This window comes from Silene latifolia, chromosome 10 (genome assembly GCF_048544455.1).
Source record: "Silene latifolia isolate original U9 population chromosome 10, ASM4854445v1, whole genome shotgun sequence".
In the NCBI taxonomy this organism is placed as follows: domain Eukaryota; kingdom Viridiplantae; phylum Streptophyta; class Magnoliopsida; order Caryophyllales; family Caryophyllaceae; genus Silene; species Silene latifolia.
In genome coordinates, this window is record NC_133535.1 from 136481797 (window position 1) to 136496285 (window position 14489).

General features: G+C 42.4%; 1 non-coding gene across 1 annotated transcript; it reads right to left on the minus strand.

The window, feature by feature from the left end:
- Positions 1 to 107, minus strand: LOC141609635 (small nucleolar RNA R71). The gene has a single exon (XR_012527558.1). It is a non-coding gene; the product is annotated as a small nucleolar RNA R71 (small nucleolar RNA).
- Between the last annotated feature and the right edge of the window lie 14382 nt (positions 108 to 14489).

Here is a 14489-nt window from a genome sequence, read left to right on the forward strand (position 1 = left end):
AGGATTAGACATGAGATTCAAAATTTCAAGCAAAGACCCATGGAATCCTTAAGTGAAGCTTGGGAACGTTTTAGGGACCTTCTCTCATCTTATCCTCACCATGGTATCCGAAAATGGATGACCACCCAAACCTTTTTCCAAACTCTTGAACAAAGATTTCGGGATATGATTGTAGCGGCATCCGGCGGTAATTTTGATAAGATGAACAATGCTCAAATCACGGAAATGATCCAAAATATTTCCGAGATGGAGAGTAGCTATACAAGGGATAGTGAGTACAAGAGTGAAGGGTCTTCTAGAAATGAAGCGGAGTACAAAGCCAAGTTGGATGACTTGAACAAGAGGTTTAATGAGTTTAAGATGGAAAAGAAGCAAGGAGAGGTACGCCAAGTTCAAGAAGGTGGGCCTAGCCACTCTAGGATATACTATGTCCAAGAGCGTAGGTCTCCTCTAAGAAAGCACCCTCCACCAATGTCTTGTGATTATTGCGGCGGTGTCGGACATACAATTGAGTATTTCTCATCAATCGGACAAGATGACCAATATCAACAAGAATGCTTTGCTCTTCAAGGGCAAGGTGGACCTCGGCAATACAATTCCCAACGCCAAGAACCGTTCTAACGAGCGTTTTCAAATCAAGATCCAAAACTTTCTTATGCGGGGCAACCATTGGACCCCAAGTACCAACAACTACAATACATGCCTCCACCCAAGCCCGATTATTCAAGAAAATACAATCAAGGCCAAGGCTCCAATTTTCGGGGTCAACGACAACATGACAACCCAAACTACATTCCACCCCCTCTAAGGGAAAATTACCGCAACCAACAACAAAACCCACCATATAAATAACCTCACCAACAAACAACAACCATTTAACCCCCAATACCAACAACAAAACCAACAATAATTTTAACAACAACCATACATAAAAACACCAAGCTCCAACTCCTCCATTGAGAAATTGTTAAGGGAAATAGATGCAAGGTCCGAGAAAAGAGAGGCTCAAGTGGATCAACAATTCAAAAACTTGAAGACCGATCTCTAAAATTTCCAAGGACACCAAAGGAAATTTGACTCATACATGGCTAATCAAAACCCCTCTTCTTCACAACGTGCTCCTCATTCGTTGCCTCCTCAAGGCTCCCATCCTAGGGATGGACCACCACCACACCAACAAGCTCATGTGGTTTCCTTGAGGAACGACAAGGAGTTGGAGGATCCATACAAAGATCTTGAGTATGAACCTAAAATGAAGACGAATGATGTCAAATGAGGAGTTAAGAGCCCACCAACTTTACCCTCAAGTAGGCATGAAGCCACTAAGAAAGGAAGGGTAAGTGAGCCAACTAAGGATGATGAAGATCTTGAGTTGGGGGATATGGATGTGGAGAGAATGCCAAGCAACAAGGGTAAATATAAAGAGGCACACGACTTGGAGATTCTAAGTGAGAAAACCACACCAATTAAGGCACACATTCCACAATTGCCTTTGCCTCATAGAGCCAAAGTGATAGGATAAGAAATTCTCCAAGTTCTTGAATATGCTAAAGAAACTTGAAGTTTCATTACCTTTCACCGAGGTAGTGACACAAATTCCACTTTACACCAAGTTCCTTAAAGATGTGTTGACTAAGAAGAGGGAATTGGGAGAAGATACTTTGCTTCCTATGTCGGGCCAATGTAGTGTCGTGTTACTTAACCACATGCCCAAGTAACTACAAGATCCGGGTAGTTTTTCCATCCCTTGTATGGTGGGCAATGTGAGTGTGGAGAGAGCCCTTTGTGATCTTGGTGCTAGTGTTAGCATACTTCCACTCCCTATTGTAAGGAAAGTTGGCTTGCATGATATGATACCTACATCTATGACATTGTAACTTGCCGATAGATCGGTACAATACCCAATGGGTGTGATTGAAGATGTTCCCGTCAAGGTGGGCAACTTCTACATCCCGGCGGACTTTGTTGTGCTAGATATACTGGAGGACCAACAAACTCCCATCATCCTTGGGAGACCTTTCTTGGCAACCGGATATGTTAACAAAGTGTTAAGAGTGGCAATATTACTTTTAATGTGGGAGGGAATGTGGTAGAATTTTTCTTGACCGGAGCAATAGCCCAACCAATGTTTGAGAGTGTTTACTTGGTGGATACTTTAGAAGAGGTAATTAATGAAGCAAAGGTTGAATGCCAAGGGGGGAAGCAAGAAGAGGAGCTTGAAGCACCACCACCAAGCCTACTTGAAGATGAGAGTAAAAACTCTCCAAAGGTAGACCTCAAACCCTTACCCCCTTCCCTTGAATATGCATTTCTTGATGATGCTAAGGCCTACCCCGTGATTATCAATGCTAGCCTAACGGCGGAACAAAAGGAAAAACCCATGATTATCCTAAAACAAAAACAAAAGGCAATTGGGTATAGCATTGACGATCTTACGGGTATCGATCCTAGAGAGTGTATGTACCACATAACACTAGAGGATGGGTACACACCCTCCGCTCAACCCCAAAGAAGGTTGAATGAAAAACTCATGGAGGTGCTTCGTAAGGAGATTGATAAGTTGCTTGAAGCCGTAATTATTTATTCAATATCCGGAAGTGGGTTAGCGCGGTTCAAATTGTCCCCAAAAAGGGCAGTATGACCGTGGTTGAGAATGAGGATGGTGAACTCATCTCCACCCGACCGGTTACCGAATATAGAATGTGTATTTATTATAGAAAGCTCAATTCCGCTTCAATCAAAGATCTCTTTCCTTTGCCTTTCATTGATCAAATGCTCGAGAGATTAGCAAACCATGAGTATTTTTGCTTTATTGACGGTTATTCCGAGTTTTTCCAAGTCCCAATCCACCCGGATGACCAAACAAAAACTACTTTCACTTGTCCTTATGGTGTCTTCGCATATCGAAGAATGCCATTTGGACTTTGCAATGCTTCCGGGACATTTCAAAGAGCTATGATGTCAATTTTTTCGGATTACATTGAGAAGTCTATGGAGGTGTTTATGGACGACTTTAGTGTCCATGGCGCCTCATTTGATGATTGTTTGAAGAACCTCTCCCAAGTGCTCCAAACATGCATCCAACACAACTAAAAAGTTGAATTGGGAAAAATGCCACTTCATGGTGCAAGAAGGAGTGGTTCTTGCTCATGTTATTTCTAAGAAAGGGATCCAAGTGGACAAATCGAAGGTTGAGGTGATTGAGAAACTTCCCCCACCCACCAATGTCAAGGGTGTGAGGAGCTTCTTGGGGGATGCGGGCTTTTATCGACGTTTCATAAAAGATTTTAAAAATATAGCCAAGCCCCTCACCTCACTTCTTGCTAAGGACACACCCTTTGTATTTGATGCCTCTTGTCTTGAAAGTTTTGATAGGTTGAAGCAAGCCCTTTCATCGACTCCTATAGTACAACCTCCAAATTGGGACCTCCCCTTTGAGTTGATGTGTGATGCAAGCGACTTTGCAATAGGGGCGGTCTTAGGTCAAAGAGTTTCTAAGAAGGTGCATGTGATATCCTATGTGATCAAGACATTGAACAACACCCAATGCCACTACACCACTACCGAGAAGGATATGTTGGCGGTGGTGTATGCCTTTGAAAAGTTTAGGCCTTACCTCCTTTATTCCAAGATAATCGTTTTCACGGATCACACCGCCCTAAAACACTTGATGGTGAAGCAAGAGGCAGAGCCTAGATTGATTCGTTGGGTGTTGTTACTACAAGAGTTTGACATGATAATGAAGGACAAGGTGGGGGCCAAGAATATGGTAGCGGACCACTTGTCTAGGCTAACACAAGAGTTAAGAGGTGATGAAGATGATTGAGTACCAATGAATGAGTGGTTGCCCGAAGACTCTCTTATGGAAATCATTAATTCTTATCCTTGGTATTCCGAAATTGCAAAGTTCTTGAGTTGTGATTTCATCCCGGACGAGTTTGACCATCAAGAGAGGGGGAAGCTTAGGTATGAAGCCAAGAGGTATGTGTGGGAAGATCCATACCTCTATAGAAAATGCAATGATGGAATTTATAGAAGATGTGTAACACATGAAGAGGGCAAGGCAATCCTTAAAGCATGCCATTCTACTACTTATGGTGGCCACTTATCTACTTCAAGGACTCAAGCTCGAGTTCTACATTATGGATTTTATTGGCCTTCTCTTTTCAAGGATGCCTATGCTTTTGTCCATTTTGTGACTCGTGCCAAAGGAGAGAAAACATTGGAAGAAGGGATGAGATTCCCTTGAACAACATATTGGAGATAGAGCTATTTGACGTGTGGGGCATAGACTTCATGGGACCGTTTCCTAAAATCTTATGGCAACAAATACATCTTAGTTGCGGTGGATTAGGTGTCCAAGTGGATCAAAGCAATTGCCGCCCCCGCAAACGATTCAAGGGTAGTTTCAAAGCTATTCAAAGACTACATATTCCCAAGGTTTGGTGTTCCAAGAGCCGTGATTAGTGATGGTGGATCGCACTTCTGTAGATACCTCATTTCTGCACCTCTCGCAAACCACGCGGTGATGATTGGGCCGCATGTTTGCTACGCGGAACGATTTATGACAGTTCATAAGTTTATCGTCAAGTGATTGCTCAAATATTAACGTCCTACGTGCTGATACGCTCGTTTTGACAGTAATTAGAGTACATTTGGAGTCCGGGCCTGAAACCGTCTTTATTTTCTGATAACCGTTAAATCCCGAGTCAGAATGTTCTGGAATGTTCCGAATATTTCTATTCTATATTTTATAAATATTTCACAATATTTATCCTTTGGTAAACAATTTCCCGTAATATTCACACAAGATATTAAAGAAAACCGAATTATTCCGTCCTTCTATAACTCAAACACGGAAATCTTTCTTCCGCAGGAGGAAACCACTTGGGAACAGACGCAGCAACAAGGGTAAATATAAAGAGGCACACAACTTAGAGATTCTAAGTGAGAAAACCACACCAATTAAGGCACACATTCCACAATTGCCTTCGCCTCATAGAGCCAAAGTGATAGGATAAGAAATTCTCCAAGTTCTTGAATATGCTAAAGAAACTTGAAGTTTCATTACCTTTCACCGAGGTAGTGACACAAATTCCACTTTACACCAAGTTCCTTAAAGATGTGTTGACTAAGAAGAGTTAATTGGGAGAAGATACTTTGCTTCCTATGTCGGGCCAATGTAGTGTCGTGTTACTTAACCACATGCCCAAGTAACTACAAGATCCGGGTAGTTTTTCCATCCCTTGTATGGTGGGCAATGTGAGTGTGGAGAGAGCCCTTTGTGATCTTGGTGCTAGTGTTAGCATACTTCCACTCCCTATTGTAAGGAAAGTTGGCTTGCATGATATGATACCTACATCTATGACATTGTAACTTGCCGATAGATTGGTACAATACCCAATGGGTGTGATTGAAGATGTTCCCGTCAAGGTGGGCAACTTCTACATCCCGGCGGACTTTGTTGTGCTAGATATACTGGAGGACCAACAAACTCCCATCATCCTTGGGAGACCTTTCTTGGCAACCGGATATGTTAAAATAAGTGTTAAGAGTGGCAATATTACTTTTAATGTGGGAGGGAATGTGGTAAAATTTTCCTTGACCGGAGCAATGGTCCAACCAATGTTTGAGAGTGTTTACTTGGTGGATACTTTGGAAGAGGTAATTAATGAAGCAAAGGTTGAATGCCAAGGGGGGAAGCAAGAAGAGGAGCTTGAAGCACCACCACCAAGCCTACTTGAAGATGAGAGTAAAAACTCTCCAAAGGTAGACCTCAAACCCTTACCCCCTTCCCTTGAATATGCATTTCTTGATGATGCTAAGGCCTACCCCGTGATTATCAATGCTAGTCTAACGGCGGAACAAAAGGAAAAACCCATGATTATCCTAAAACAAAAACAAAAGGCAATTGGGTATAGCATTGACGATCTTACGGGTATCGATCCTAGAGAGTGTATGTACCGCATAACACTAGAGGATGGGTACACACCCTCCGCTCAACCCCAAAGAAGGTTGAATGAAAAACTCATGGAGGTGCTTCGTAAGGAGATTGATAAGTTGCTTGAAGCCGTAATTATTTATTCAATATCCGGAAGTGGGTTAGCGCGGTTCAAATTGTCCCCAAAAAGGGCAGTATGACCGTGGTTGAGAATGAGGATGGTGAACTCATCTCCACCCGACCGGTTACCGAATATAGAATGTGTATTTATTATAGAAAGCTCAATTCCGCTTCAATCAAAGATCTCTTTCCTTTGCCTTTCATTGATCAAATGCTCGAGAGATTGGCAAACCATGAGTATTTTTGCTTTATTGACGGTTATTCCGAGTTTTTCCAAGTCCCAATCCACCCGGATGACCAAACAAAAACTACTTTCACTTGTCCTTATGGTGTCTTCGCATATCGAAGAATGCCATTTGGACTTTGCAATGCTTCCGGGACATTTCAAAGAGCTATGATGTCAATTTTTTCGGATTACATTGAGAAGTCTATGGAGGTGTTTATGGACGACTTTAGTGTCCATGGCACCTCATTTGATGATTGTTTGAAGAACCTCTCCCAAGTGCTCCAAACATGCATCCAACACAACTAAAAAGTTGAATTGGGAAAAATGCCACTTCATGGTGCAAGAAGGAGTGGTTCTTGCTCATGTTATTTCTAAGAAAGGGATCCAAGTGGACAAATCGAAGGTTGAGGTGATTGAGAAACTTCCCCCACCCACCAATGTCAAGGGTGTGAGGAGCTTCTTGGGGGATGCGGGCTTTTATCGACGTTTCATAAAAGATTTTACAAATATAGCCAAGCCCCTCACCTCACTTCTTGCTAAGGACACACCCTTTGTATTTGATGCCTCTTGTCTTGAAAGTTTTGATAGGTTGAAGCAAGCCCTTTCATCGGCTCCTATAGTACAACCTCCAAATTGGGACCTCCCCTTTGAGTTGATGTGTGATGCAAGCGACTTTGCAATAGGGGCGGTCTTGGGTCAAAGAGTTTCTAAGAAGGTGCATGTGATATCCTATGTGATCAAGACATTGAACAACACCTAATGCCACTACACCACTACCGAGAAGGATATGTTGGCGGTGGTGTATGCCTTTGAAAAGTTTAGGCCTTACCTCCTTTATTCCAAGATAATCGTTTTCACGGATCACACCGCTCTAAAACACTTGATGGTGAAGCAAGAGGCAGAGCCTAGATTGATTCGTTGGGTGTTGTTACTACAAGAGTTTGACATGATAATGAAGGACAAGGTGGGGGCCGAGAATATGGTAGCGGACCACTTGTCTAGGCTAACACAAGAGTTAAGAGGTGATGAAGATGATTGAGTACCAATGAATGAGTGGTTGCCCGAAGACTCTCTTATGGAAATCATTAATTCTTATCCTTGGTATTCCGAAATTGCAAAGTTCTTGAGTTGTGATTTCATCCCGGACGAGTTTGACCATCAAGAGAGGGGGAAGCTTAGGTATGAAGCCAAGAGGTATGTGTGGGAAGATCCATACCTCTATAGAAAATGCAATGATGGAATTTATAGAAGATGTGTAACACATGAAGAGGGCAAGGCAATCCTTAAAGCATGCCATTCTACTACTTATGGTGGCCACTTATCTACTTCAAGGACTCAAGCTCGAGTTCTACATTATGGATTTTATTGGCCTTCTCTTTTCAAGGATGCCTATGCTTTTGTCCATTTTGTGACTCGTGCCAAAGGAGAGAAAACATTGGAAGAAGGGATGAGATTCCCTTGAACAACATATTGGAGATAGAGCTATTTGACGTGTGGGGCATAGACTTCATGGGACCGTTTCCTAAAATCTTATGGCAACAAATACATCTTAGTTGCGGTGGATTAGGTGTCCAAGTGGATAAAAGCAATTGCCGCCCCCACAAACGATTCAAGGGTAGTTTCAAAGCTATTCAAAGACTACATATTCCCAAGGTTTGGTGTTCCAAGAGCCGTGATTAGTGATGGTGGATCGCACTTCTGTAGATACCTCATTTCTGCACCTCTCGCAAACCACGCGGTGATGATTGGGCCGCATGTTTGCTACGCGGAACGATTTGTGACAGTTCGTAAGTTTATCGTCAAGTGATTGCTCAAATATTAACGTCTACCTCTTAGTTGTCATCTACGTGCCGATACGCTCGTTTTGACAGTAATTAGAGTACATTTGGAGTCCGGGCCTGAAACCGTCTTTATTTTCTGATAACCGTTAAATCCCGAGTCAGAATGTTCTGGAATGTTCCGAATATTTCTATTCTATATTTTATAAATATTTCACAATCTTTATCCTTTGGTAAACAATTTCCCGTAATATTCACACAAGATATTAAAGAAAACCGAATTATTCCGTCCTTCTATAACTCAAACACGGAAATCTTTTTTCCGCAGGAGGAAACCACTTGGGAACAGACGCAGCAGGTGCTGCGCCTCTTCCAAGAGACGCAGTGACTGCTGCGCCTCTTCCCAGGTCCTTTTCTGCGAAATTTTCGTATCTTTTTCATATCTTTCCGAGATTCACTTCCAAAGACTCTCTGAAACCCTAATTCCTTCACGTGATTAGTATAAATAGGAGCCTTCGCTCCTCATATTTCTCACGCGAGTGTCCGCCCTTCTCTTCTCCCTTTGCATTCTAGACCTTTGTTCTTACTTTTTGGCGTCTACGTGCTTGAACATTCGACCACGTAAGCTCGGATCCTTCTGAGTACCAGCCTCGTTTGCATGACCGACCAATTTGACCAACTCCACATCAATCAACATAATTAACTTAATCGTTTTCCTCTTACGAGGGCACTTTCGTATTTGCATTATAGTTCGAGTCGAGCATCGCTAATCGATAACTTAGTCCTTCTCGTTTCGCCAAACATGTAAGTCTGAGGGTGTAAATCTCTCTTTTATTTATTGTTATTTATCTTTTGTATTACCACTATTGTAAGGTTTATGTCGAAAATACTTATTAAAACCGAATTATGAAACCTCGTTTAAAACCTCTTTTTACGGATTTCCAGAAGACAAACCGCCGAGAAAGGACGCAGCAACTGCTGCGCCTCTTCGAAGGGACGCAACACGTGCTGCGCCTCTTCGTGAGGTTGCCGCAGTTCCTGCTTCCTTTCTTCTTCCTTCGTCCTCTGTGATTCATTCGTCTTTTTATTTGTTTTCGTTTGTTTCTCGTTAATTCTTTGATATAATAGCTTATAATTTCACCTGTATATTAATTATCGTCATTAACATGTTTTATCCATCATAAATCCGACTTAAATCCCTTATAATCTCATATTTGCGGGTTTTCGTCATTAAATTTAACCCGGGTTGTAGAAACTCGATTCGTTCATATTGAGTTTCTGGAATTCGATCTTTGATATATTTTCATCCATATTCGTCATTAATTTGTTATTAATTCATCATGTTTAGTTCACCCATGTCATTAATCAATCATTCGTTAATTCATGTAAATAATTCGTTTGCATCCGTCTCATCCATGTTTTATTGCGTTTATGACTGTTAAATCATATGCAAATAACCTATTAATCACTTTCATCCGAGTAAATATCATAATTAATCATTTAAATTCACCAATTTATATTAACGATTTGCAGTTCCGGCTTCACAACCAGAACTCACCCTTGGAACAGACGCAAAGAATCGCCGCGCCTCTTCCAAAGGGCGCAGCCTCGATCTGCTTGCTGCTTCCAGTTCGAGTTTCGTCTCTCCGAACTCCGTTGTTGCTTGGCCTAGTTTAATTAGCTTACGTATAATCAACTATTATCCGTATTATCACCTTCTGACTTGTTCGTTGATTTATTCTTTTATTCTTTTTCTCAATATATCCGTTTTAAAGGTATTTTCGACATAAATCGCCTAATCCGATGTAATTATTGTAATTTTTATTATCGTAATTTTCTTATTGCATTTATCATTGAATTTTATATCACTTGTATGTTCTCACATGTAATTGAACATTAAGTCCTACTCGACCCAATTGTTTGCTAATTACGTGTCAACCGACTTAGTTAATTCTTCACATGCTAGGATTAAAACTTGGATGTTGCATTGCATGCATATAATCGACGATATATAAAGTATATATTATGTCCCTAATCATTAGTAGAGGCCGCTATCGAGGCGGGCGAGATTAGGTGTTCGATCAAAAGAGCTTCCTAATACGTACCCTCACCCCTTACTCCAGATCTCTGTGAACATCCGTGTTCATTGGCATCCACGAGAGTCATTCTAGACATAGAATGCTAAGGGTAACGATTGCTTAGTGTTCATTTCTTTACTTTGTGTCTTGACATGACACGAGGTATTCGAACGGTTCCAATTTCCCATAAAAATTGGTGGCGACACCAACAAAAATGCAAACGCTTGTTCTCTTCCTCCCAAGCGCCCCCGTGGGCCCCCCGCTATCCACAGTTTGGCGACTCCGCTGGGGATAATACACTTACGTGTAGCCAAAAGGGTGAAACTTGAACAAGGTTAGGGAATAGTTTATACAAGACAATTGTCGGTTTTCATAACTCGGTCTTCCTAGACCATTTCATTCAGCCTTCCTAGGCCCAACCTAACCTATTCGACCAATCGTTCCATCTAAACGGTCCTAATTCTTATTTGGGCCTAAAGATGGATAGCGATTGACGTCATCCATACCATGATGCTTACTCTTGTTTGTATCAAGGGCCTTCACTACTTGAGGAAATAGACTAGGAATCGGCCTTACTCTTGTTTGGTACGAGCCTCTCCACAGACTTCGGATTTGATGGTTCGGTATGGCAACCCACCCTTCAAACCAAAACCCTTTTAAATGCACTCAGCATCCCGTTATAATGCTTGTATAAATGTTTGTACCTTACGTGATCACCATTTCTAAACGAAACCATGACGATTTTTGCAAAAATCAAAACCCTTTTAATCAAAATTTCGAAAAGGCCATTGGATTAGTGCAAAACCCAGTCAAAACTCTGTCCGTTTGTCGAGTCAAAATTCAGGCCACAAGCCCATTTCAAAACCCCACTTCGAGTCCACTCCTAAAACTACACTATAGTTGACTATGATACACATTTTCAAAATTTTCGTCCTTTCTTCAGAGCTCACTCAACACAAGTGGCACACACCCACTTCACGAGTCAAAACATTTCTTCCTTTAGCAAGTGTGTTAGAATGGTCGATCGTGTTTTGATTCATCGGTCTCTTATCCAGTTTTCAAGATGCCTGGAACCAGCGAAACACACCTCCACCAACTTCAAGATGGTAATGATCGAATCCTAGCCGCACTAGCTCAAATCCAAGTTACTCAAGACCAAGTGTATGATCGCCTTGACACCATCGAGGGCCGGATCTATGCCGTAGAGGGGAGATTGCCTCCTCATGAAAGTGAAGTAGTGGGCGACTAAGAGGATGAATCCAAGGACGAAAATCCTCCCATGGGGCTGACTGTAGCTGAGAAAAGACTCCAATACTTAGAGGAGCAATTAATGTACCTTAAAGGGGATGACATTTATAGAGAGAATAATCGCAAGTATGAGGCCGTCAACTCCAAATTGCCAACCAACTTCAATATGACGGATATCCCTAAATTCAAGGGGCACGAAAACCCTTTGAACCACATCCGCGCCTTCAAGGATTACATGTCTATCAAAGGCATCAAGCCCAAGATGTTCTTAAGGATCTTTCCTTCATCTCTTGACACCATACCGAAGCAATGGTTCTACTCTTTAGATCACAAGAAGATCGCTACTTGGGAAGATGCCGCGATCGAATTTGCCAAGCAATATGCGGATAATGCCGAGATCCAAGTCAACATGCGCACTCTAGAGGTTCTTACCCAAAATGACAAAGAAGGATTCACCGACTTCCTAAGTAGGTGGAGGAAGACTAGTACCCAACTATTTGAACGCCCGGATGAGGCTACCCTTGTGGAGAAGTTCGTGGACAATCTCAAACCCATTTACGCCAACCATTTGAGATACCAAAACATCAAAACTTTCAAGGACTTAACCGTACTAGGGACAAGGATTGAAGATGACATCCGTAAAGGGCTCTTGTCCAAAATGGTAGGTCGAGGATATCAAGGCTCAACAAGTCATTCTTACGGCTCCACTAACAAGACTGATGAAGTTACCCTTCTCGAGCCATCTAAGAAAAGTACCCCACCAAGGAAATTCACAAATCTTGGGGATACTTACTCCAACGCTCTAAAAAGGTTAATGAAGCAAGGCAAACTTCAACCCATTGGACCTACTCCCGAACCTGAAAAGAAATCCAAATTCTGGGACGAGAACTCATACTGTGAATACCATAGGGGTAAGGGACATGACACAGAGAAATGTTACAAGTTGAAAAATATGCTTCAAGACATGATTGAAGATGGCCGACTACCAATACCGCCGGGAGGTAAACCCAACAACACTCAGAATCCTCTTGGAGTTCTAGTGATTACAAGTGACGAATCTACCTTAGATTGTTCACACCTCATTTCTCCAATTGAAGATGAAATCCATGCAATCGAGAATGAAGGGTTCTACTCTACTATCTCCCCTACCATTTCCGACTTCATCACATGGGCAAGGAGTGTGGATAGACAAAGTTTGGGAATTAGAAAATATGGTGACAACTTTACGTGATCCCAACGCAACACCCAAGGAGCATGTGTCACTAATCTTCTCTTAAAACACTACTATGCAAGAAATAGTCGCCATGGTTGATAGACTAGTCGACCAAATCACACGACTAGAAGATGAAATCATGAGAATGAGGGAACTAGCTGCAATCAATGGAGTTTGGGCCGACGATGATGAGGACGAGTACCTCATTGAAAACTCCCTTGTCAAAGAAATAGTCCAAAAAGGTGAAGACCAAGATGTGGACCACCTAACTTGTTCGGGACGTCCATATCAAAGCACTACTCAAAATGGTCCAACCAACGTTGTCACACCAAATGACAACGAAGATGACTCCACCGACCATTTGCTCAAGCAATTACAGAAGACAAAGGTTGGTCTTTCAGTCTAGCAATTGGTAGCGAGCTCATTCCCACATCGCCAAGCTTTACTGCAAGCTTTAGCCAAACTAAATGTAGCACATAACTCGACACCAGAAGATGTAGTCAACTTGGTCTTCCAAGAATCACCGCAGCTAAGTAATCCTATTACTTTCTCAGACGAAGATTTGCCACCTTTTGGCGCTAGTCACAATTTAGCTCTTTACATCACTGTCATTTGTCTAAAGAAGAATGTGCCAATGACCTTGGTAGATGATGGCTCCGTGGTCAACGTCATACCCCTCAAAACGGCGTACAAATTAGGCATGAAAGAGTCGGATTGGACCCCTACCAATCAAGTTGTTCGCGCATACGATGGTACACGACGAAAGGTGGTAGGACTTGCTAACCTAACCATAGCCACATGGCCGATTGAGCGAAAGGTTAACTTCCAAATAGTGGAGATTGAAGCTTCCTCCAACATACTTCTAGGAAGACCTTGGATTCACGCTTCCAAAGCGGTAACATCCACCCTTCATCAAAAGATCAAGATCCCACTAAGTGGCAAAGTGGTGACGATCACTTCGTCACCCATCAAGGCAATAATCGAAAAGAAGTCGAACAATCAAGACCTTGCAGATCCAGTATATGAACTTGGGGTCTTCCAAAGCATAAGTGTCATAGAAAGTGAATTGGCACCCTTATACTATGATCCCTACTCCAACTTGGTGGTCAAGCACATACTCAAAACCCAGGGATACTTCCCTGGAATGCCTTTAAACCCTACTCGAATAAACACCTTCGCACCATACAAGGAAGGCAACTCAAAGAGAATACCACTTGGACTAGGGTACAAACCCACTAAAAAAGAGGTTCTCGAAATGCTCGCTCAAGTCCAAAACCGTAAGCATGTAGGAGTCCAAATGCGACCCTATCTCCCCACCCTAAATAGGTATTTTGTTAAAGAAGGAAGTATAGAACTGTGTCACGGTTTTCCCGAGCCTTGGCATTATCTCGAGAGGAAGCTAGCTGGAATCGAGATCTTTCACGATTGCTACTTCATCCCTCCAGAAACGGTTCCTACCGTCAAAACCCGTCAAGCACCTTGCTTAGACGAACAAGCTGTTAGTCTATTGTTCGGAGAAGATCGATTTGTTAGAGCCGCGCAGGATGAGATCATTACCATGATACTTCAAGATGATCGCTTCAACCCCACCGCGTTAATCACAGAAACTAACGCGAGTCAGCAGAAAGGATGGAGAAAGTCAATCAAGTGGACCAACAATCAAGGAAGACTCTTCAAGCTCACCACTGGAGAAGGAGAGATGTTCAAAGGAGAACCAGAAGACGATGAATTCGAGTCAGAGTCGGAGCCAGAGTCGGAGTCTAGAGAAGTCATTAGGGAGTCTCCTCTTGTCGTCATCCCCATTCCCTCCGTTTCTCCTAACTTGGCCTCGAGTAGTCACAGTAGTTCGGGAAATGTCCCAACCACTGTCCCTTTGCCGCCACTG